Source organism: Natrix helvetica, assembly GCF_964273705.1.
Source record: "Natrix helvetica genome assembly, chromosome: 3".
NCBI lineage: Eukaryota > Metazoa > Chordata > Lepidosauria > Squamata > Natricidae > Natrix > Natrix helvetica.
The window spans coordinates 21,211,246-21,235,111 of record NC_138549.1 but is presented as its reverse complement, the minus strand read 5'-3'; positions in this window follow the sequence as shown (position 1 = coordinate 21,235,111).

The following is a 23,866-nucleotide window of genomic DNA, read 5'->3' as shown; positions in this document are numbered from 1 at the left end:
AGTTCAATTCCCAACAGGCTCAAGGGTTGACTCAGCCTTCCATCCTTCCAAGGTGGGTAAAATAAGGACCTCAATTGTGGGGGGCAATATGCTGACTCTGTAAACCACTTTGAGAGGGCTGTAAAGCACTGTACAGCGGTATATAAGTCTAAGTGTTATTGCTACTGGTATTAATTAAAAACTATCTAAGCCTCCTACAAAATTTAATACTGATATTTGCACAGAATAAGGCAGATCTTTTTCTCCCCCAGAGTGTTGGTGCGTCTATGCTGTGATCATTAAATAAAGATGCTGTATGAGCCTGAAAATCTAGTAAAATAGTAACCTGCAAGTACATTAGCATTACAATATGTAGTATAGCTTATATTTTGGGTTCGGTCATGTAATTTTACAGGCTTTGTAAAGTATTTACATATGTTCTGTACCTTATGTGTGAATTCCTATTCACATATGGTGTCAAAAATACCCCAAAGGGATTCTGAAATCTTTGCAACAGAAATGTCAAGTTTTCAGGTTTTGCTCTTGTAAAATGTAGTTGATTTAATGCTTTGCCTTCAAAAGAACAGGATGAAATTTATAGGAATGTGAGACTATCTTGAGAACTTGAAGGAAGCTGAATGTCATATAAGCTGTTGTTAGGGATTTGGAGTTAATACCTAGAATAATGATACTGATTTTTGAATCTGGCATTCTGAATGCATACTGAATGCATGGAAGAATTAAGAGACTGACAAATGTATATCGCCTTTTTTAATGCTTTTTTAAATTTTTGCTGCAACTTCTTTCTCTTTGTCTTCCATTCTTAAATAACAACTTCAGGCTCTAGAGCAGTGTTTCTCAACCTTGGTAACTTTAAATCTTATAGATTTTAACTCCCCAAAAACCCCAGCCAGCATAGCTAGCTGGGGAATTCTGGGAGTTGAAGTCCACAGGACTTAAAGTCGCCAAGGTTGAGAAACACTGCTGTAATAGGTCACATATATATTTTTTAAAAAATACTCCTTTTTCTCCCTTTAACTTTTACTTTCCAGTGGTTGGTCTAATTGGCTACTTTAAATAATGTATACATTTCACCGATTTACAATCTCAAAAAGGCAGATGGATAAATAGCAATAAAATAAAGAAAAATAACAACAAAATTGCCATGGAAGACAAAACATGGAGCAAAACTTTGAGAAGGAAGACCATGCTACTTTACTGAGACAATAAGTTAGGTCCTAATTTACAAAAGAAGAAAAAGAACAAGAGAACAAGAGAAAGTTTTTATATAAATCTTGAATTGTAGAGCAGAAAATTCTCGGGCTCTGATTTGCTGTCAGGATTAGCTTATGTCTGTGTGAGGAGAGCTATTTTATTGTTTGGGGGGAAAAACACTTTTCAGAAGGGGCAGAAGTGCTGCAAATAGATACTGGGTCCTTGTTAATGAATGGTGGGATATGGATGGGATTATCGCTGTGACCCCAGTTTACATAGAATGTCTGCAGTTTTGCTGAGTTACATTGTTGAGCTTTCCTTTATTAGGTTTTCTTAGACAATTGAAAGTGAAGAGGAACTAAAGAGCCTCTTGATACAGGTGAAGGAGGAGAGTGCAAAAGTTGGCTTGAAACTCAATATTAAGAAAACTAAGATCATGGCATCCATCCCTTTCAGTTCCTGGCAAAGAGATGGGGAAAAAATGGAGGTAGTGACAGGGCTCCAAGATCACCATAGATGGGGACTGCAGCCAAGAAATTAAAAGAGGCTTGCTCCTGGGGAGGAAAGCTATGGTAAATCTACACAGCATACTAAAAAGCAAAGACAACACCCTGCTTACAAAAGTGTGTATAGTCAAGGCTATGGTTTTCCAAGTTGAAATGTATGGCTGTGAAATTTGGAGCATAAGGAAGGCTGAACACCAGAGAATGAACTGTAGTCCTGGAGAAGACTCCTGCAAGTCCCTTGGACTGTAAGACAATCAAACTGGTCAGTCCTTGAGGAGATCAACCCTGACTGCTCTTTAGAAGGCCAGATCCTGAAGATGAAACTCAAATACTTTGGCTACCTAATGAGAATGAAGGACTCACTGGAGAAGAGCCTAATGCTGGGAAAGATTGAGGGAAAAAGAAGAAGGGATGACAGAGAATGAGGTGGCTGGATGGAGTCACTAAAGCAGTAGGCGTGAGCTTAAATGGACTTCAGAGAATGGTATAGGACAGGAAGGCCTGGAGGAACATTGTACATGTGGTTGTGATGGGTCGGACATGACTTCGCGACTAACAACAAGACAATTTTAATAGGGCTGGATCTATATAGATAGACCTCACTTAATGACCAATCAATTTCAAAGTTTCAACAGGCTTCAAAAAAGCTACTTTACAACCCACCTTCAAAGTTACAACTGTTAAAGCTCCTCCCACATGATGACGTGATTGCATTTTGAGTACTTGGAAACTGACTTTTATGTATGACCCTCTGCGGTGCCATGCAATTATGTGATTATGATTTGTGATCTTCTTTGCTGTTTTTTTTTAAAAAGCAAAAATGCCCATTGAATATGCTGGATTTGTTTAATAATCATGTAGTTCTCTTAGCATCACTTCATCTTCTTGTTGTTATTAGATGACAAGTCGTGTCCGACCTATCGCGACCCCATGGGCAATGTTCCTCCAGGCCTTCCTGTCCTCTCCTGGAGTCCATTTAAGCTCATGTTTACTGCTTCGGTGACTCTATCCCGCCACCTCGTTCTCTGTCATCCCATTCTTCTTTTGCCCTCCATCCTTCCCATTAGGTTCTTCTCCAGTGAGTCCTTCATTCTCATTAGGTAGCCAAAGTATTTGAGTTTCATCTTCAGGATCTGGCCTTCTAAAGAGCAGTCAGGGTTGACCTCCTCTAGCTTAGCAATTATATGATTCATTTAATGAGTGCAATGACACATTGAATGACTGTCATACAAATAGCAAAACTTGAAACATGTTGTTGTAGTCACCCTCCTGGCCTTTTTGAACATATCTTGTGGACACCCCTGTAATGTTTTTTTGCCATTCAAAGTGACTGCTTTGAATATGAGAAGATGGAACATCATAGGAGTTCTCATTGTATGAGATCTGGTACAATTTTACCATCTAACTAAAATGTCCCCCTTAACATCGTGGCAACCAGAAAGTGCTAAATCTTTTTTTGTTTACGACAAAAAGAGCCACACCTTTAGAGTACTTTGGATGGAGAGCTAATTCAAAAGATTCTACTTTGATGGACTACATATTCTTTGATCTTGAAAACCCTCTTTTTCTAGGAATTTAGTCAGAAATCAGCCTATATCCTGATGTATTTTAGATCTGCTCACTGCAGTGCCTAGGGTAGGAAACGGTGATTGATCAGACATTGTTTGGAAAAGTCAATCAATGGCATCCAGATACAGAGTTACATCACCACCTAACCAACAGCATTGGGGACTGTAAGGTGCTGGGTAGGTGATAAGCCCTTAGTAAACCTGATTACAAATATTGCATGAAATAATGTGAGAGGCCCACTTGAGGGCACTGCACGCTAAGGAAGAATTTGATCTGGCTAGATGCTTTCAGACTGAGCATCTTGTCACAGACTCTGAAAGAGCAGACTTGGCAAAATGAATAGTTCAAAACTTTTGGTAATGATTCTACTACTTCAGAAGTTATCTATAATAATTTGGAATGGTGGACAACATCCAGATCTAATTTACTTTTTATCTATTGCATTGCACTGATTCCAAGGGAGTGGAGTTTATATTTTACAGTGCATATACATATACATATACCGTATTTTTTGGAGTATAAAGCGCACTGGAGTATAAGACACAACAAGGTTTTGAAGAGGCAAATTTAAAAAAAAAGTTTTTGCACTCTGCAAACCTCCCAAAAACAGCCCATTTTTCACAAAAACAGCCCCCCCTTTAAAGGGCATGAATAGCCCTTAGGAGCCTTGTAGAGTGTTCCCGGGGGGGGGGGCAAATGAGCAAAAAGCCAATTTTTCATGAAAACGGGCCCATTTTTCATAAAAAAGGGGCATGCATAGCCTTTAGAAAGCTTATAGAGTGCTCCTGGGGGCTGAGGGGGAAATGGGCCGTTGTTTGCTCATTTTTCTGCCCTCCCCAGCCCCCAGGAGCTCTCTAAAAGCTTCCTAGAGGCTATGCACAGCCATTTTGGTGAAGGGGGTGGAATTTCAGGAGGCAAAAAATGCTGTATTTGGTGTATAAGATGCAGCCAGATTTTCAGCCTCTTTTTTGACAGAAAAAGGTGCGTAATATACTCTGAAAAATACGGTACATACAAGTGAAACTCGAAAAATTAGAACATCGTGCAAAAGTTCATTTATTTCAGTAATGCATGTTAAAAGGTGAAACTAATATATGAGATAAGACTCATTACATGCAAAGCAAGATAGTTCAAGCCGTGATTTGTCATAATAGTGATGATTATGGCTTACAGCTCATGAAAACCCCAAATCCACCATTTCAGAAAATTAGAATATCACATGCAATCAATAAAACAAGGATTGTACATAGAACAATATCGGACCTCTGAAAAGTATAAGCATGCATATGTACTCAGTATTTGGTTTGGGGCCCTTTTGGAGCAATTACTGCCTCAATGCGGCGTGGCATGGAAGTTATCAGCCTGTGGCACTGCTGAGGTGATATGGAAGACCAGGATGCTTCAATAGTGGCCTTCATCTCTTCTGTATTGTTCGGTCTCATGTCTCTCATCTTTCTCTTGGCAATGCCGCATAGATTCTCTATGGGGTTCAGGTCAGGTGAGTTTGCTGGCCAATCAAGCACAGTAATCCCACGGTCATTGAACCAGGTTTTGGTGCTTTTGGCAGTGTGGGCAGGTGCCAAGTCCTGCTGGAAAATGAAGTCAGCATTCCCATAAAGCTTGTCTGAGGAAGGAAGCATGAAGTGCTCCAAAATCTCCTGGTGGACGGCTGTGTTGACCCTGGACTTAATGAAGCACAGTGGACCAATACCAGCATATGACATGGCTCCCCAAATCAACACAGACTGTGGAAACTTCACACTGGACTTCAAGCATCTTACAGTGTGTGCCTCTCCATTCTTCCTCCATACTCTGGGTCCTTGGTTTACCAATGAGATGCAAAAGTTGCTCTCATCAGAAAAGAGGATTTTGGACCACTGAGCAACAGACCAGGTCTGTTTTTCTGTAGCCCAGGTAAGATGCCTCTGATGTTGTTTGTTGTTCAGGAGCGGCTTGACAAGAGGAATATGACATTTGAAGCCCATGTCCAGGATCCCTCTGTGTGTGGTGGCTCTTGATGCAAGACTCCAGCCTCAGTCCACTCCTTGTGAAAGTTCCCAACACTTTTGAATGGCCTTTTCCTGACAATCATCTCCAGGCTGCGGTCATCCCTGCTGCTTGTGCACCTTTTTCTTCCACACTTTTCCCTTCCACATAACTTTCTATTAATGTGCTTTGATACAGCACTTTGGGAACATCCAACTTCTTTTGCAATTACCTTTTGAGGCTTTCCCTCCTTATGAAGGGTGTCAATGATGGTTTTCTGCACAACTGTCAGGTCAGCAGTCTTTCCCATGATTGTGATTCTTACTGAACCAGACTGAGAGACCATTTAAAGGCTCAGGAACCCTTTGCAGGTGTTATGGGTTAATTAGCTGATTAGAGTGGGACACTTTGAGCCTAGAATATTGCACCTTTTCACAATATTCTAATTTTCTGAGATTGTGGATTTGGGGTTTTCATGAGCTGTAAGCCATAATCATCACAATTATGACAAATCACAGCTTGAACTATCTTGCTTTGCATGTAATGAGTCTATCTCGTATATTAGTTTCAACTTTTAAGTTGTATTACTGAAATAAATGAATTTTTGCATGATATTCTAATTTTTTGAGTTTCACAGTATCATCCCATCAGCTTGTTAAATTTGATTAGTAAACTTTAGGCTAAGCATCTCAATAATAAACTGTCACATTGGGTTGATTCAGAAGACACATTGGTGGATGAATAGGTAAGGTTTAGAGCTGAGAGTTCTGTTATAGATCATGTCCTTATTTTGCAGCACTTAGTGAAAAAATATATATCTCAGTCAGAAATCACACTCTATGCTGCTCCTATTGATTTCAGATTTGCTTTTGCTTTTACTTCCAGAATGAAGTGGCTGGGGCAAACCTAAATGCTGCATTTTAAATAGATACTTCCTCGGTTAGTGTTGAAACTTTATGGAAAATGTAGAATATGTTATATATGAAGTTGTAGTGCTATGATTTCTCACAAAGTGCAGTTTTGATTATGGCTATAAGCAGCCTTAAACAAAGTATCAGGGATATAGAAGGTTAAAATGGAGTTTGCCTTTTGAAGGAATGAGGCTGGCACTTCCAGGATAACAACTGGTATAAAGTGGAGTTCCAATTGATGAATCATTGTCCTCCCCTGAAATTCCAGAGGCATTGTTGCAAAACTTGTAACATTATTATGATAACCATTATTCTGTTGTTTTGCATGTACACTGAGAGCTTCTGTACAAGAGACAAATTCCTTGTGGGTCTAATCACACTTGGCCAAATAAATTGAATTCAGCTGAATTCAACTCAATTAAATTTCCTCTAAAGCATGAACTGAAGCAATGGACTTGCAAAAATTGTCCTCTCCAAAATTGGTGAGACCCCCACCAATCCTCTCTTGGGCCCTGCCTTGGAGCTTCCTGTTCCTTTGTAAGAAATGTATTCTGATTGCTTGTCAGACTCCCATGAGGGCCATGCAGGGGCAACTTTGTAGCCTCTTGAGTTGTAGATAATGTCTTTTGAGTTGTAGATAAGCTGGCCCAGCCTTTGTCTTGTAAATAGGTTAGCACCAAAACATCCCGGGGGTGTTGGGGCAGGGAGATGAGGCTCTGAGTTTGTCTTTAGAAACATGTTTTTTCCTTTAGGGAAAATATAATATTCTGCCTTGTTAATATCTCCTAGAATATTTTATTTTCTTAGGAGAGGGGTGTGTGCTAACATCCTACAGTAGTTGGGAGGTCTCTAAAAGACAATCTGTCCTAAACTACCTGGTCTTCATCAGGATTCTGGCTTCTTCAGTGTTCAACTTACAACTGTAATTGATGATAACAAAGGTGAACATTCATCTATGACTCATGAATGAAGTAATGCACTCTCTCATATCTTAATTCCTCATCTACAAGATATCCTCACTTGTAGAGCTGAGGTCAGAGTCATTGAACAATTCCTTGCAAGAAATGATTGAAAATTCCATAAGTGGTAAAGGCTGTTATGATGATTTGCATACTACTTTAGAACAGAATAGAATAACAACATTGGAAGGGACCTTGGAGGTCTTCTAGTCCAACCCCCTGCTTAGGCAGGAAACCCTACACCACTTCAGTCAAATGGTTATCCATCATCTTCTTAAAAACTTCCAGTGTTGGAGCATTCACTACTTCTGGAGGGAATTGTCCCACTGATTAATTGTTCTAACTGTCAGGAAATTTCTCCTTAGTTCTAGGTTGCTTGTCTCTTTGATTAGTTTCCACCCATTGCTTCTTCTCCTGCCTTCAGGTCCTTTGGAGAATAGCTTGATTCCGTCTTCTTTGTGGCAGCTCCTGAGATACTGGGGTTAATTTTTGAATGTTTTTTTTTGCTTTTGTCTCTACTTGAAAAAACAAAAAACTAAAAAGGACAACTAAGCAAAAAAGCAGCCACTCAAATATTCAAGCTCATATCAAAGACAGCGGGGAGCTACCCACATTATAGCTGCACTAATTTATTTAACCTGTAATTTTTTTCCCAAGTTACAAAAATGATATTTCATTTCTTTTCTTCCAGATTTACTTTCTTTAAAAAAAAAAAAAAACACCAACCTACATTTGTTCAATGCTATTTGCAACGCAGCAAAGGGAATATAAAAAGAAGGTACATGTAAACTTTTAAATTAAATTATCTAGGAATCTCGATCTGAATAGCAAACAATCATCAACCCTTTGAGAACCTTTTTTTAAAAACGAAATCCAGGTGGGATAAAAATATTTTGTATTACTTTAATACAAATCTGTCTTTGAGAGAGGGTGTGGGGGATTGTTCATAGCATTCTTGCTTCCAGGTGCAAATGGAAGCATCAAACTGAAAAGTTAAGCTACAGAGATATTATTTAGAATAGATAATGATTAGAAACTATTTAAGATTAAGAATCATAGTCTAACTTAGATATGGTAGGACATGGGACCATATTTTGGGATAATGCATTTACCCAAAAGTGTAGGAATTTACTGTATATGACTAACTTCTGTATGATTCATCCAATTTTCATTTTAACTCTGCTTCTTAAAAAGGAGGACAGATATTGGCAGCTAGTCAACTTAGTCAAGTTAAATGGTGTGCATGAAAGCATGACTGATGTACACAGTTACCAATCTAGAAATTGCTTCCATGAAGCCAACATTTCTGGGTGACTGGAAACCCCTTATTGTCTATTTGCATGAAACACCAAAAATGCACTTAGACTTGTGCTTTTGATAATGAGAAAAGGAATAGATAACAGAGAAAAGTGATCATTTTTTATAACCAGAGTTAAGAGATAACTTTGCAATGATGCTTGTATTTGCTGCAAAGGAAATTGGAAGATACTTCCTTCTATTTCTTTTTATTTTTTCTTTCTACACTTCTGCCTTTTTCTTTTTTTTAATTTTCTACGGTAGTTTTTATCCTCTCTTTAAAACCTTGAATAAAATTAATATGAAAAAATAGAAATTACTTGCATTAATTGGGATAATTAGGAAAACAAAAAAGTGCAGGATAAATGAGGAAATGTGTCTTCGTATTTCTAACACCAATTGTGCTTAGAAAAAGGAATAAGATTGCATCCCAATCAATATCACCTCCTTCCATTCATTAATTTTCTAATGGCTCACAATGGGTTTTAGCAAAATAAATATCTGAAACAGATCTATATGGCCTAATGTTGCAAAATGTATCTATCCCTAGTTGTCTTGCATAAAGATTAATAATTAACATTTTAGCATATTTTTGCCTTCTTTTATAAAAGACAGACATATACTATTGAGTATTCTAATATTTTAAAATTGCAAGTGGGAAATAACATTTCTTATTGATGGATTCAGTGATTCTAGAAAATAAATTTCTCAGCTTCTATAACTGACACAAATGATACTTGAATTATCTCGAGTTCAGAGAAGCTGTTTCATTTGCCAGTGATGAAAGGTGAAAATTTATGTACAAAATCTTCTTTGTATCATGATTTGAAAGTAACTGCTTCATGCTCTGGAAAGGGGGATGTAGAACCAGCATATCTACACCCATGAAAATCTATGAAAACAAATATATAATGTCTACAAAAAAACCAATGGCTCCCTAGGACACATCATCTACCGGAAAAACACACACACCAACTGCTACTTAAATGCACAATCCCATCATCACCCTGCACAGATCAACTCTGTAGCCAAGACCCTCATCTCCAGAACCAAATGCCTAGCTGACAAAGACCACCTGAAAACTGAATTACACACTCTCACAGATGTATTAATCTCCAACTGATTCCAAAGAAAAACAATTACCAACCTAATCCAAAGGGAGACTCCCCGCAAAAAACCAAGACACAGAACAGGACAATGGCATTACCCTCCTCCCTTACATCAAAGGCACCACAGATAAAATCAGCAAAATTCTCCACAAACACAATATCAAGACAGCCTTCAACACTGACCAAAAAATAGCCAACATCTTAAGAAACCCCCAAAACAAAATCCAGCTAGAAGACCAAGGAGTCTACGAAATACCATGCAAAATCTGCCCTGCAACATAAATAAGGCAAACAAACAGGAGAATAAATGCACGCATCGCAGAACACAAGAATGCAGTAAGAAAAAAAGAAAAAAAACTTCCTCCATTTTCCAGCACCTTAAAGCTACACGACATGAAATTAATTTTGAAGGAACCAGGTTAATCTCCAAAACAGAACACTTCAACAAGAGAATAATTATGGAAGCATCGAAATAGAGAAACACCCCCACAACATGAATAAACATGTCAATACCTCCCGCCTACCAGACATCTGGAAACCAGCCCTAGTCAACAAACGAGCCCCACCCACCACCCAGGCCGTTACAACATGAAACAATAATAGACACACAGCCAGAACCAATCAGCATCAATCTACCAATCATGATACAACCACATAACCAATCATTCCATTTACTGAAACAAAGCCAGCAGTCCACACACCCCCACCAAGATTTATAGAAAGACGGCAGCTCCGATTAAACTTTAAGCCCAAAACCCAGCCTGAAGATGAACACTTCAACAAGAGAATAATTATGGAAGCTATCAAAATAGAGAAACACCCCCACAACATGAATAAACATGATGATACCTCCCGCCTACCAGACATCTGGAAACCAGCCCTAGTCAACAAACGAGCCCCACCCACCACCCAGGCCATTACAACATGAAACAACAACAGACACACAGCCAGCACCAATCAGTACCAATCTACCAATCATGATACAGCCACAGATCCAATCAATCCACTTACTGAAACAAAGCCAGCACTCCACACCCCCCCACCAATATGTACAGAAAGACGGCAGCTCTGGCCATACTTTAAGCCAAAAACACCAGCCTGAGGATGGCAAGTGAGACCTCGCCGAAACGTTGCCAAGACAATCTCAATCTTACACAGGAAAAGACCCGAATACAACAAGACCAGCGCGCGGACACACACACACACACACACAGTATATCAAATTTACAAATCTCCTTCTAAAAGAAATAAAACAGGTCCATAATCAAAATGGAAATACAATCAAGCAATACATTTGTGAGTATCTAGGAATAAACAAAGTGAACAATGGAAGGCATGTGAGTTGTTAAAAACAGATCATGCTACACAAACTTTATTATATGATAAAGGGAGTAAATTAGTGCAACAGGGCATTGGTGTGGATATAGGTAGTATATGTAGATCCAAAGGTGCTCGTTCAAAAGACAACTGGACTTTGTTTTTCCTTGAAGACATTTCATTTCTCATTCAAGAAGCTTCTTCAGTTCTGACGGAATGATGGAGAATGGAAGGATGTGTATTCCTTGCAGTTATCTGGTCATTAGCACTCTTTCTGAGAGTTCTTGAGGCCATTTGGAGGTTGTGCCCTCAGGGTTACCTGAACTGTGCAAATAGATCCACACCCATTTGCACCTAGCAAACCAGGTATGTCTAACCCAGAGCTTCTCAATTATTTTCTGTCATGCCCCCCCTAGGAAGAAGAAAACATTTCGCGCCCCCCGCGCGACTGTAAATAGTATCATTTGTCTATAAAATTGTTATAAGTACACCTCTGCATAACACTGTATCCTTATTAACGTATAAGAAAATAAAAAAAGAAAGAAATGTGGATCAATTTACAACAAAGAATAGCTTTATTAACTGTAGCAGAAAAGATTTAAAGGAGCACAGGATTTAAAGGAACACAATATTAAAAAAAACTTTAACCTGCAAAATAAAAATATATAAAATAATTTGAGCTGAGCCCCCCTTTACGGAGCCTCGCGCCCCCCCTGGGGGGCCCGCCCCACTATTTGAGAAGCACTGGTCTAACCTAAGAATGAGAAGAATTAGAGACTACATGAGGTGAAAGTTGACATACTCCAAAGCTCCCGTAGGTAGGATAAGAAGCAATGGGCGGAAGCTTGTTAAAGAAAAATCCAACTTGGAACTAAGTAGAAATTTCCTAACAATGGTAAAAAAATAACCTATGGAACAGCTTGCCTCCCAGAGTTGTGAGTGCAACATTGCTGGAGGTTTTCAAGAAAAGGATAGAAAATTATTTGTCTGGAATGATATAAGTTCTTCTGCCATAGACAGGGTGTTGAACTAGAAGTCCTCCAACGTGCCTTCCAGCCCAATGATACTATAATTTCATTTACCAGTATATAATTACACACACACATACACACGGGGAAAAACAGCAATAACTGTGAGAAGCTCTTTCTAAATAATTATTAAATAATTTTCTTATGCATTTTTTTTGCTAGTTGTTTGTTGGGAAAGCAGTTTAACCAGGTGAAAAACCGGTCCACGTTAAAAATTAGATCATAGTGTAACAGATTTGGGAAACAAATCTCCCAGCAATTCATGTGTCATATCCGGTAATGTTCCTATGTTCACTTTGACTCAAGGTCAGGGATCATAGTTTTATACTGGAAGTGTTTTTGAAGCCTATGAGCAATACAAAGTACACTCAAAATAGCACATGCTCATGCATGCACATACACATGCACCAACACAAATCAAAATTCAGTACAGAGGAAGCTCATTCTTTAAGCTGACTGCATCATGGACATCAATCTTGGTGAAAATGATACAAAGAATGAAAGAAAAAAAATATTAGTCAATGGGGATAAATAAAGGAAGAGCTGCATTAGACACTAAAAATGACTGAGAGTTTCATTCCATCTCTCCTTAGTTTCTGAGGTTACACTTCTGCCCACGGACTTTCAAGATTTGTGCTTACAGTAAGTAGAAATATATCCAAAATAGCCTTTGAAATCCTGCTCTTTGGCATCCATGCTTACAAAAGGGGCAGGGCTTACAGGTCATACCATAGTGACAGCTGCCATCTTGATTTTTTTGACTTCGCCCCTGAAGGGAAAATGACATGGTTTTTGTTATTTTTTTAACTAACATAATTACTTTGTATTTTATTTTATTTTATTTATTTAGTTTGTCACTCATGTGCAAGATAACAGGAATAAGAATAAACATGAATAAGATCACAGGAAATGGGTGCAAATAAATGGGGACAGTAGGACAGGGACTGGTGCGCTTATACACGGCCCTAAATTTTTAATTTAAATTTATTTTCTGTCTTTTAAAATGATGTTCAGATTTATTAGCTTTTAACATTCCTAAACAGATGAACAAGCTGGAGACTAGCTCTAGATAAGAAAAAATTGTTAGTACAACCTGAGGTCTGGTTTATCTCTTTTGTGAACTCTAAATAACCTTTTTTTCTTGCAATTACTCCCCTTCTGATGTCAGACCTCATTTTAATGAACATGTGTGATATTATGGGATGCAAATATGTAACATGTTTGTCTACATGTTTGTGCACACTGCTGGCTCATATTTAAATGGTTGTCCACTAGGACTCCAAGATCCCTCTCACAGTTACTACTACTGAGCAAGGTACCACCTATACTGTACCTGTGCATTTTGTTTTTCTTGCCTAAATGTAGAACCTTACTCTTTTCACCATAGAATTTCATTTTATTCGATAGTGCCCAATGTTCAAGTTTGTCAAGATCCTTCTGTATCTTAAGCCTATCTTCTGGAGTGTTGGCTATTCCTGCCAGCTTGGTGTCATCTGCAAATTTGATGAGTTCCCCATTTATTTCCTCATCCAAATCATTGATGAAGCTGTTGAAGAGTACGGGGCCTAAAACAGAGCCTTGGGGTACTCCACTGCATACTTCCCTCCATGTAGATGCAGTTCCATTGAGGCCTAGGCAGGGGGTTGGACTAGAAGACCTCCAAGGTCCCTTCCAACTCTACTATTGTATTGTATTGTACATATAACTGATTTCCTATACAAAGGGGAAAATAGTTAAAAATAGTTTTATTCTGTCCAATCAACTTTCCTCTTGCATTTTCTTTTGTTGTGTTAACAACAAAAAGGAGGGAAACATGGAGCTCGAGGTTCTCTCTTCCTTTTAAATAGAGAGACCCCACTTTATTAAGGTGACCAACTTTTTTACAATGAAAAGGAGGACAAATAAATTGGAAAAAATATATCGTAAATAAAAGAAATATTTTATTCATTGCAACAATAATACACTAAAATATGATATATGCATAATAAAAACATTTGCAACATTTTATATTGTAATTATGCTTACATGCCTGTTAATTATTATTTAAATGAGTACTTTTCCATTGAATTAATATTTTTTGTCAATGTATCATCTTCTAACAATATATTGGAAATATCTGAACAAGAAATATCCTTCATATTGAATTTTACGGCAAGTGCTGCAGCTAGAGTATCAACATTCAATCTCGATTTCTCACTTGTCCAAAAATCATTGGCAATTGAAAAAAACTCTTTCAACTGCTGCATTAGTTCCAGGGCAGCACAACGTAAATTGAACAAGTATAAATAAATGTTCACATGTAATATGTTCATTTTTGAAATGGCTGAAAATATCCACCCATCTTTTATCAATTTCAACGTGTTGTTTTTCCCATTGTATTAATTTTTCAGAATTTAAATATACATTCAATCTTCTAATTTCTTCAAAGAGACAATTGTCGTCTATTTTAATGTCTAGCATTTCTTTAGATAAAAATTCAACACAAGATTCAATATCTGTTCAATATACTTGCGATGAAGTAAAAAAACACCATTAAAAACTGTTTAATAAAATACGTCACATAACGCGCAACAGATTAGCCTTCAAATATCGAAAAGGAGGACATGTAGGAGGACACTTTTCGAGGGAGGACAGAACTTACAAAAGAAGGACTGTCTTCCCTAAAGGAGGACGGTTGGTCACCTTACACTTTATCAATAAACTAATAAACAAAGTGTTAGCAGGAATAGCCAACATTCCGGAAGATAGGCTTAAGATACAAAAGGATCTTGACAGACTTGAACATTGGGCACTATCTAACAAAATGAAATTCAATGGTGAAAAAAGTAAGTTTCTACATTTAGACAAGAAAAACAAAATGCACAGGTACAGTATATGTGGTACCTGGCTCAATAGTAGAAACTATGAGAGGGACCTTGGAGTCCTAGTGGAAAACTATTTAAATATGAACCATCAGAAATGTGTTGGCTGTTTATGCAGCCAACATATTTCTAGGCTGCATAAACAGAAGGATAGAATCAAGATCATGTGAAGTAATAGAAAGTTATACTTAATGTTTTGAAAAAATCTCTCTCTTTTTTCTTTCTTTTTTTTCTCTTTCTATACATATTAAGCCTTTATTATGAAATAGACCATTTACTTATACGAGATAAGAATAATAATGTATTTAATGTATAAGAGTGAGATGATTTAAATTGTTAGGTATGATTATGGCTGGTGACTATTTTATAATATAAAATGGAATAATGATGATGTAATGAACAATGGATGTGAATATAGATTAAAATATTTAATGACTACATGGATTGACAAATAATAATGGGAAATTAAATTTGGAGTTGAGGATGATTGGAAACTTTAAGATTAATGGAAAATAGAAATGTCTTATATGAAGTAATGAGTTTCTTTTTTTCTTTGACTTAATCTCCACTTTTATTTTTGAGAGAATGGTGATACAATTTTATAAAGACCTATTGCTACCTAGTACATAATTGTAGAGATAAAGAAATAAGGGTTGTCATAAAAGAAAGAATACTATGGTAACTTGAACATGCAATGCTCAATGAAATATTTAACTATATTTAATGGATAATTAGTGAACGCATCCTTAATTGTAAAAACCATCGCACAAAAACTTGTAACCAAACGACATGCTTGATGAAAATGTGTTTTTTTTTTTACTTCCCTGCTCTTGTACCTTATGTGTTGTCTTGTCTTTTTAAAGAAAAATAAATAAACATTTATAAAAAAAAAAACTAAAAAAAAAAAAAAGATCATGTGAAGTGTTAATACCACTTTATAATGTCTTGGTAAGGCCACACTTGGAATACTGCATTCAGTTTTGGTCGCTACGATGTAGAAAAGATGTGGAGACTCTAGAAAGAGTGCAGAGAAGAGCAACAAAGATGATTTGGGGACTGGGGACTAAAACATGAAGAACTAGGTATGTCTAATTTAATGAAAAGAAGGACTAGGGGAGACATGATAGCAGTGTTCCAATATCTCAGGGGCTGCCACAAAGAAGAGGAAGTCAAGCTATTCTCCAGAGCACCTGAGGGCAGGAGAAGAAGCAATGGGTGAAAACTAATCAAGGAGAGAAGCAACATAGAATTAAGGAGAAATTTCCTGACAGAACAATTAATCAGTGGAACAACTTGCCTCCAGAAGTTGTGAATGCTCCAACACTGGAAGTTTTTAAGAAGAGATTGGATAACCATTTGTCTGAAGTGGTGTAGGGTTTCCTGCCTAAGCAGGGGGTTGGACTAGAAGACCTCCAAGGACCCTTCTAACTCTGTTGTTCATTCTATTCTATCTGCTTTTAAATGATCTTCCAACTCAGTTGCTTATTGGGAAAGTAAATTGAGGCAAGACCTAGAACCAGATTTTACTTTCACCCCTTAGACCAGGGGCCGGCAACTTTAAACACTCCAAGAGGCATTTGGACCCATTTCCCACAGAAAACAAACAAACACCGGGAGCCACAAAACTCTTCCCGTGCATGACTTCCCGAGTGCCCACCAAACCAGCATATGTATTTGAATTCAAGGTTCTTTTTTCTTCTGAACCTTTTTTTTTCTTGGACTTATCCATGGTTGGCTTACTGGGTGTCAAAAAGCTCAATAAATTGCATGCTGGCAATTGTCATATATTGGCGGTTGTGACACATATTTTGAGCCACAGGTTGCTGACCCCTGCCTTAGACAAAACTGTTTATGACTAAAAAAAAATAAAGAAAAATCTGATCCTACTTAACTCATCATTCAAAATATATCTACTTATAGCAAAGAATCTGATATTAGTAGAACAACTTCCTACACCCTGAGCCTGTGTAACACAGTTTCTCAACCTTGACAATTTAAGATATGTGGACATCAACTGCCAGAATTTTCTAGCTAGCATGATGACTGGAGAATTCTGGGAACTGAAGTCCACACATCTTAAAATTGTCATGGTTGAGAAATACTCTTTAAAAACCTCAGCCAAGCTCTTACTTCTTTGTATTTGCCTCCCCCACAATTTAAAAGTATCCTGATGTTATAAGTATTCCTGGCCTTCCTCCCATCCTCAGATTATATTATTTTGTGTCAGTTTCATATATTGTCTGCCTGTTTTATCTGCATTAAAACATCCTGCACAGACAGAAAGAAAGAAAGAAAGGAAGGAAGGAAGGAAGGAAGGAAGGAAGGAAGGAAGGAAGGAAGGAAGGAAGGAAGCTCAAATTGTGACTTTTAAATATATTTTAATTTAACTTAATTGTCATTGTGGCACCACTTGTGATCAAAAGCTGTATGCTAAGCTGCCTTTGACCCATGACAAATCCAGTCTGTTTATATCAAAAGCTGCAAATGTTGAATTTCTTGAATACCACAATTTGTCATTTCTTTTTCTGGAACAGGGCTAAAAAAATGAACTATTTTGTATGTTCTGTCATGCTGTGAATGCAAAAAATAATTTACAAGTATATACATTTTTCAAAGCTGGACTACTTATTCAGTATTTGCCTGTTATAAAGTAGCAGAAAGATAATTCATGGACAGGAATTATCCAAGTAAGTCAAGACAGATAGGTTAAAAGCATCTCTAATACAGAATAAATTCCCTCATGGTTTCACTTTCAAATTCATTCACTCATACAAACATTCATTCAGAGTTTAGTTTCCTATAACAAATTGCTCTATGGCAGTCTAGAATGAGATATCAGAAAAATCCAAAGAGAGCTGAAGTTCAATAAAACAATCATTTTAAATAAATCTGAGGCTAAACTATAACAGAGAGAAAGGCCTCCTTGAGGACCAACAAACACTTATGGATTTTTGAGGGCATTTCATAAAATTGTTATCAGAATAGGCAAGAAACAAACCAAATCAATCAGCAGTCACAAGTCATATGGAGAAGATTTAGATTTTGTTTTATGTTGGCCTCCACCTTCCAGCTATATTTAAATTAAATTAAATTAACTAAATTAGCGGACCAGTGAAATGCTGTGGACATAATATACTTAGACTTCAGTAAGGCATTTAACAAAATAGACCACAACCTACTTCATGATAAGATGGAAAAATGTGGGATAGACAGCATCACCAGATGGATTCACAATTGGCTGACAAACAGCACTCAACAGAAAGTCCTCAATGGAACAACGTACATCTACATGGAGGGAAGTATGCTGTTTGTTCTGTAGGGAGAAGGAGCCAGACAGGGACTGAGGCAAGGCAGGTTGAAGCTAACACAACCTTTATTAACAGTGACAAACAGCTCAAATATAAGCCAAACCTTGAAGCGGCAAACGACAAGCAAATGACAGCTGACAGCTCTTTTATACCTGACGCTTAGCCAATCAGGTAGCTAGATTCTCCCGCCAGCTGGCTGCTCTCGTCTTAGCCAATCAGGAACCAGCAATGTAAATCAATGGCAGGGAACTTCAGTACTTAACACTGTTGGGTACGCCATGGTTCTGTCTTAGGCCCAATACTCGTCAATGTCTTCATAAATGATTTAAATGAAGGGATAGAAGAGGAACTCATCAAATCTGCAGACAACACCAAGCTGGGGGGAATAGCCAACACTTTAGAAAGAAGGATCTTGACAGACTTAACACTGCTCCCTGTCCAATAAAATGAAATTCAGTGGTGAGCAAGGTTTTACACTTAGGCAAGAAAAAAATGCATAGGTGTAGAATACCAGCAGTAGCTGGTCAGCAGTGGTAAGTATCTAAACTTCCTAGTAGACCACCTCTTAAGTATGAGACAGGTGTCAAAATAGCCAATGAATTCCTAGGCTGTATTAATAGAGGAATTGCCTCAAGATCACGAGAAGTGATAAAAGTACTTTATATTGGACTGATATACAAAAAGGGATGGGGTGGCTCAGTGGCTAAGACACTGAGCTTGTCAATCAGAAAGCTTGGCAGTTTGGCAGTACAAATCCCTAACGCCGTGTAATGGAGTGAACTCCCATTACTTGCCCCAGTTCTGCCTACCTAGCAGTCTGAAAGCACGTAAAAATGCAAGTAGAAAAATAGGAACCACCTTTGATGAGAAAGTGACAGCGTTCCGTGTGCCTTCAGCATTTAGTCATACCAGCCACATGACCACAGAGACGTCTTCAGACAGCACTGGCTTTTCTGCCTTGAAATGGAGATGAGCACTGCCCCCTAGAGTCGGGAACGACTAACACATATGTACAAGGGGAACCTCTACCTTTACCTATTGGTACTCTTGGAATATTATGTCTAGTTTTGGTTACCACTATATAAAAAGTTGAGACTTTAGAACAGGGGTGTCAAACTCAAGCTTTCATGGCGGCGTCAAGTGACATATCATGACTTTTTCCCTCTTCACCAAATTGGGTGTGGGCGTGGTCAGTGCATGATGCATCTGGTCCACGTGCTGCAAGTTTGACAGCCCTGCTTTTGAAAGAGAGCAGAGAAGAGCAAAAAAGGTGATTAGGGGATGGGAGGATAAAACATAGACTGAATGGTAATGAAGTAATGGCTGGAAACTTACCAAAGAGAGATCCAGGGGAATGCTTGCCTCCAGAAGTTGTGGGTGCTCCATCACTGAAGGTTTAAAAAAAGATATTGGACAGCCATTTGTCCAGAATAGTATAGGGTCTCCTGCTTGAACAGGGGGTTGGACTGGAAGACCTCCAAGGCCCTTCCAACTCTGTTGTACTCTTACTGCTAATAATGTAAGATTGGACTATCATTAATTGACACAAAGTATGATTTAATTTAGAAAACTGGTGAATATTTCATGAAATATCATCCTGAATAATGGCGTCTTCACTGCAGCCATTCAAGGGGGATATACCAGTTGGATCCCTATTTTGAGTTGGGGATGGACTTGGTGGCCTCAATGTTCCTTCCCAATCCCATGATTCTGAAATATTACTTAAGGGGTTTCTGTCAACACAATCCAAATCAACTTTGCCATAGACAATCCCCCCCTCCCTTCACACTCCTTCAAAGGAGTGCTGTTACTTCTGGCCAAAATTAATTAGCACCTATAAGTAGAGAAGCATACAAATGAATATACATTACATACATACATACATACATACATACATACATACATACATACATACATACATACGTATGTATGTGTGTATATATGTATGTATGTATATATGTATATATGTGGGTATGTGTATATGTGTATGTATGTATATATGCACATATGTATTTCTGACTGCTAAAGCAAAACCACCTCAGGTAAAGCTGCCAAAAGTGTGAAAATGATCTGGTATATCAGCTTGTACACATAAAGGATAATGTTACTTTAAAGGAAAAGGGAGATGTCAAGATCCTCTTTCAGTAGGAATATTTTTGCATTCGGATATTTGTAAGTGAAGATGGCTTTCTTCAGAGGAAATGGGGAGGGGGATGCCTGTGAATGGAAACCCGAGTCTCTAATGTAGTTGTACAAGCCAATGCTGTTTGCATTTTTATAGTGGCAGAAATTCTGCTGTGCTTAATTTCTTGCTAATCCAGGACATTTTCATTCTTTAGGATGTCCTCATGAGATTCCAAAAGCGGATTGAGACCACCACGATGAAAATAGAATAGAATAGAATAAAATGGAAAGGAAATAGAAGAGAATGGAATGGGAATAGGAATAGGATGGAGTCTGAGTGGGAATGGGAATGGGATGGAATGGGAATATAATGCAATGTAATGGAATTGAAATGGAAAGGAAATGGAAATGGAATGGAATTCAATGAAGTATCCCAGGGCACTGCCAGGATTGAAGGGGATCCTGTAGAAGATGGCCTAGGAGCCAGACTCATCACTGTTCCGTCAAGCATTCCATTTCCTAGTTTCTTTTCCCCACCCCCATTTGCTCTTCAACGTTAGCTGTACTTGAAATCTTAATTTCTCCAGAGGGACTCAAATAGTGGAAAGAAGATAGATAGAGAAAGGGTGGTGGTGGAAGAGAGGGGGGAGGGAGGGAGACTTGTTGATTGTAAGCTCCTTGGGGCTGTGAAGAATTGCTGCAAAATTGAGTTTCCTGAAGTGGACCACAAGATTCCCAAACAACTTAAAAATGATCTAGTAAAAAGAAGTCAATCAAAAGAGCAACATGCTAACAAAAGTGAATAAAACAACCCCAGGGGCAAAACAAATTAAAAGTTTAATTTGTGTGTATTGTTTAATGGACTGCTAAATTGGACACACCCACCAAGTCACATGGCCACCTAACCATGTCCACCCAGTCACATGGCCACCTAGCCATGCCCACCCAGCCGGTCCGGTCCCCCAACAGTCTGAGGGACCATGAATTGGCCCCCTGTTTAAAAAGTTTGAGGATCCCTGCTATATCCTGTCAGTTTTGGTCACCTTTTTCCCTGACAGTCTTAACTAAAAAGTAGTTTCCAACTGTTCCAAACTATTTTTTGCTTGCACAGTGGACCTTTCAGACTAGACAGGTTGTCTACACCGACTTTGCCATGTAACTTTATCTTCTGTCCTCCATTCAAGAACAGAAATTACAGCCGTAGCAATAATTAGAGTGGATTACAGAGAGAAAAGGGAATAGGCATGTGAACTCCACTCGACATAATCCACTATGCTATTGAACAGAGACAGGGGAAAAAAAGACAACCCAAAGAGATCTTTTTCTTTAGCATCATTTATTTGTCATTGGGTGGCTTGAAACTTTGAAGACTTGAAATAAAAGATAAAAGCATCTGTGGGCACTGTAGCTTTTTACTTTAGGGTCCTTGTCAATGTCTTCAGTTTCATTGCCAAGTGCATTTGCAGATGAAATGGCTGCAAAGGAAATGCAATTCGAAGAATAAATATGGAATTGTGAATCTCCCTCCCTGTTAGGTTTCTGGCAATTCAGGAATCACATCTGGTTCTCAGCTTGATTTATACTATACATTGAGGTTAGGTTAATAAAACCATCAATCCATCTGATCTCAGTGAAGAATACTTTCTAAATTATATTATATCCTCAGACACTTCTTGGCTGAATATTTATAATTTGGCTGAAATTTATAATTTTCATAAATAAAAGATCTTACATTTGTAAATTTGTAAATAAAAGGTAATAAATGGCAATAGGCTAATTTCCCATGATTTCTGGTACCGGTTCACCCAAACCAGGTTGAACCAGCTGAATACCACCTCTGGTACTGCAGGCTACTTCTGCTGACTTCTGGCTACCTGCAATTTGGCAGTTCGAATCTCACCAGGCTCAAGGTTGACTCATCTTTCCATCCTTCTGAAGTGGATAAAATGAGGACCCAAACTGTTGTGGGCAATTTGCTGACTCTGTAAACCAGTGACGTGCGGTGAGGTTTATGGCTGGTGAGGCTGGTGACATCATCAGCGCGAGCCGCGGTCCCCTTCATGTTGACTCTGGAAGGCGGGGAATGGGACCACATGTGCAGGAGGCTGAGGCAGCTTCAGACTCCTGCACACGTGGTCCCAATTCCCGCCTTCCTGAGTCAACATGAAGGGGACCGTGGCTCGCGCTCCCCGCAGCTCGCACTCCGCGGTCCCCTTCATGTTGACTCAGGAAGGCGGGGAATGGGACCACATGTGCAGGAGGGAGGCTGAGGCTAGAGGAGCCTCCTGCACACGTGGTCCCATTCCCGGACCAGGTGTGCAGAAGGCTCCTCAGCACCTTTTACCTTTTCCCTTTTTTTATTTTCATGATGAGAGCGGTGAGGCTCTGCCTCCCCTGCCTCCCCTGACCGTACGTCCCTGCTGTAAACCACTTAGAGAAGGATGCAAAGCGATATATAAATCTAAGTGCTATTGCTATTGTTATTTCTGACAGTTGCAGCATCTTGCAATCATTTGATCACAACAGGTGGCTTTCTGAGCCAGCTTCTGTCAAGCAAAGTCCATTGGGAAAGCCAATTCACTTAACAATTGTGTGATTCACTTAACAAGACTTGCTAAACAACCACTGTAAAAATGCTCATAAAATTAGGCCCATTCTGTAATGGCTTGCTCAATTGACTGCATTGCTTAGGGACTGTAATTTTGATTCCCACTGTGGTCATAATTCAAGGGCTACTTGTAGTTCAGCAACATCTAAACAACCACAGATCTTCCACTGTTGCGTATTTTGTGTCCTCTGGAATCAAAGGGGCTAAAGAAACACACAGGGATAAACTACTATTGTTTTTTTTTCCCAGAGCAAAATAAGACTTGCCTATCATTCAAAGTAGATGAGTAGATGAGTAGCAAAGTGTCAGAGCTGAAGAAACTTCTTGGATGAGAAGGAAAATGTCTTCAAAGAAAAAAACATGGAAGTCCAGTTGCCTCCTGAAAAAGCACCTTTGGGACAACCATGGCAGGGATGACTAAGAATCTCTATAGACATGTATGAAGATAATTTTTCTTCATCAAGAATTTATTCTTTATGAAGAAGTTATTCTATCATCAACTATGAAGTGATAAAATTCAGGTCACAGAGAGTTTCTATATTATAGAGCTACAGAGATTATGAGTAACAACACTTTGATTCTAGGAATACTACACCCTAAATTCAGTATATCTCGTGGTATTTCACAAATATAACTGAAAAAGTGCATTGCTCAAAATAGATATATGCACTATTGTATCCTTAAATAAATAAATAATCAAACAAATCAATAAATCCTTGCCTTTCAACATCAAAAAAGGTCTCCCCTCCTTCAAGTATTGTAAGTGTCAGAAAAACACCAATTAAAATATATCCATTGATGATCTGGCACATTCAATTGAATGAAAATTCTCATTTGTCAATATAATAATACTTTAGTGTATTTTATATTATAATATACTAACGCCATAGTAATGATCGCATCTTCAGATGATGTTCCAATTAAAATGAAAAAATGCATACGTAAAAAGATGTATCACATCCTGTAAGCTGTTTACAAGTAGAGTCATCAAGGACACTAAATTGGAGTGTGACATACTTTGATTTGAAGCTGTGCAGGTGCTTCACAGAGGGCTCATGGTTGCTCACATTTAACTGTTGATGAATCCTTA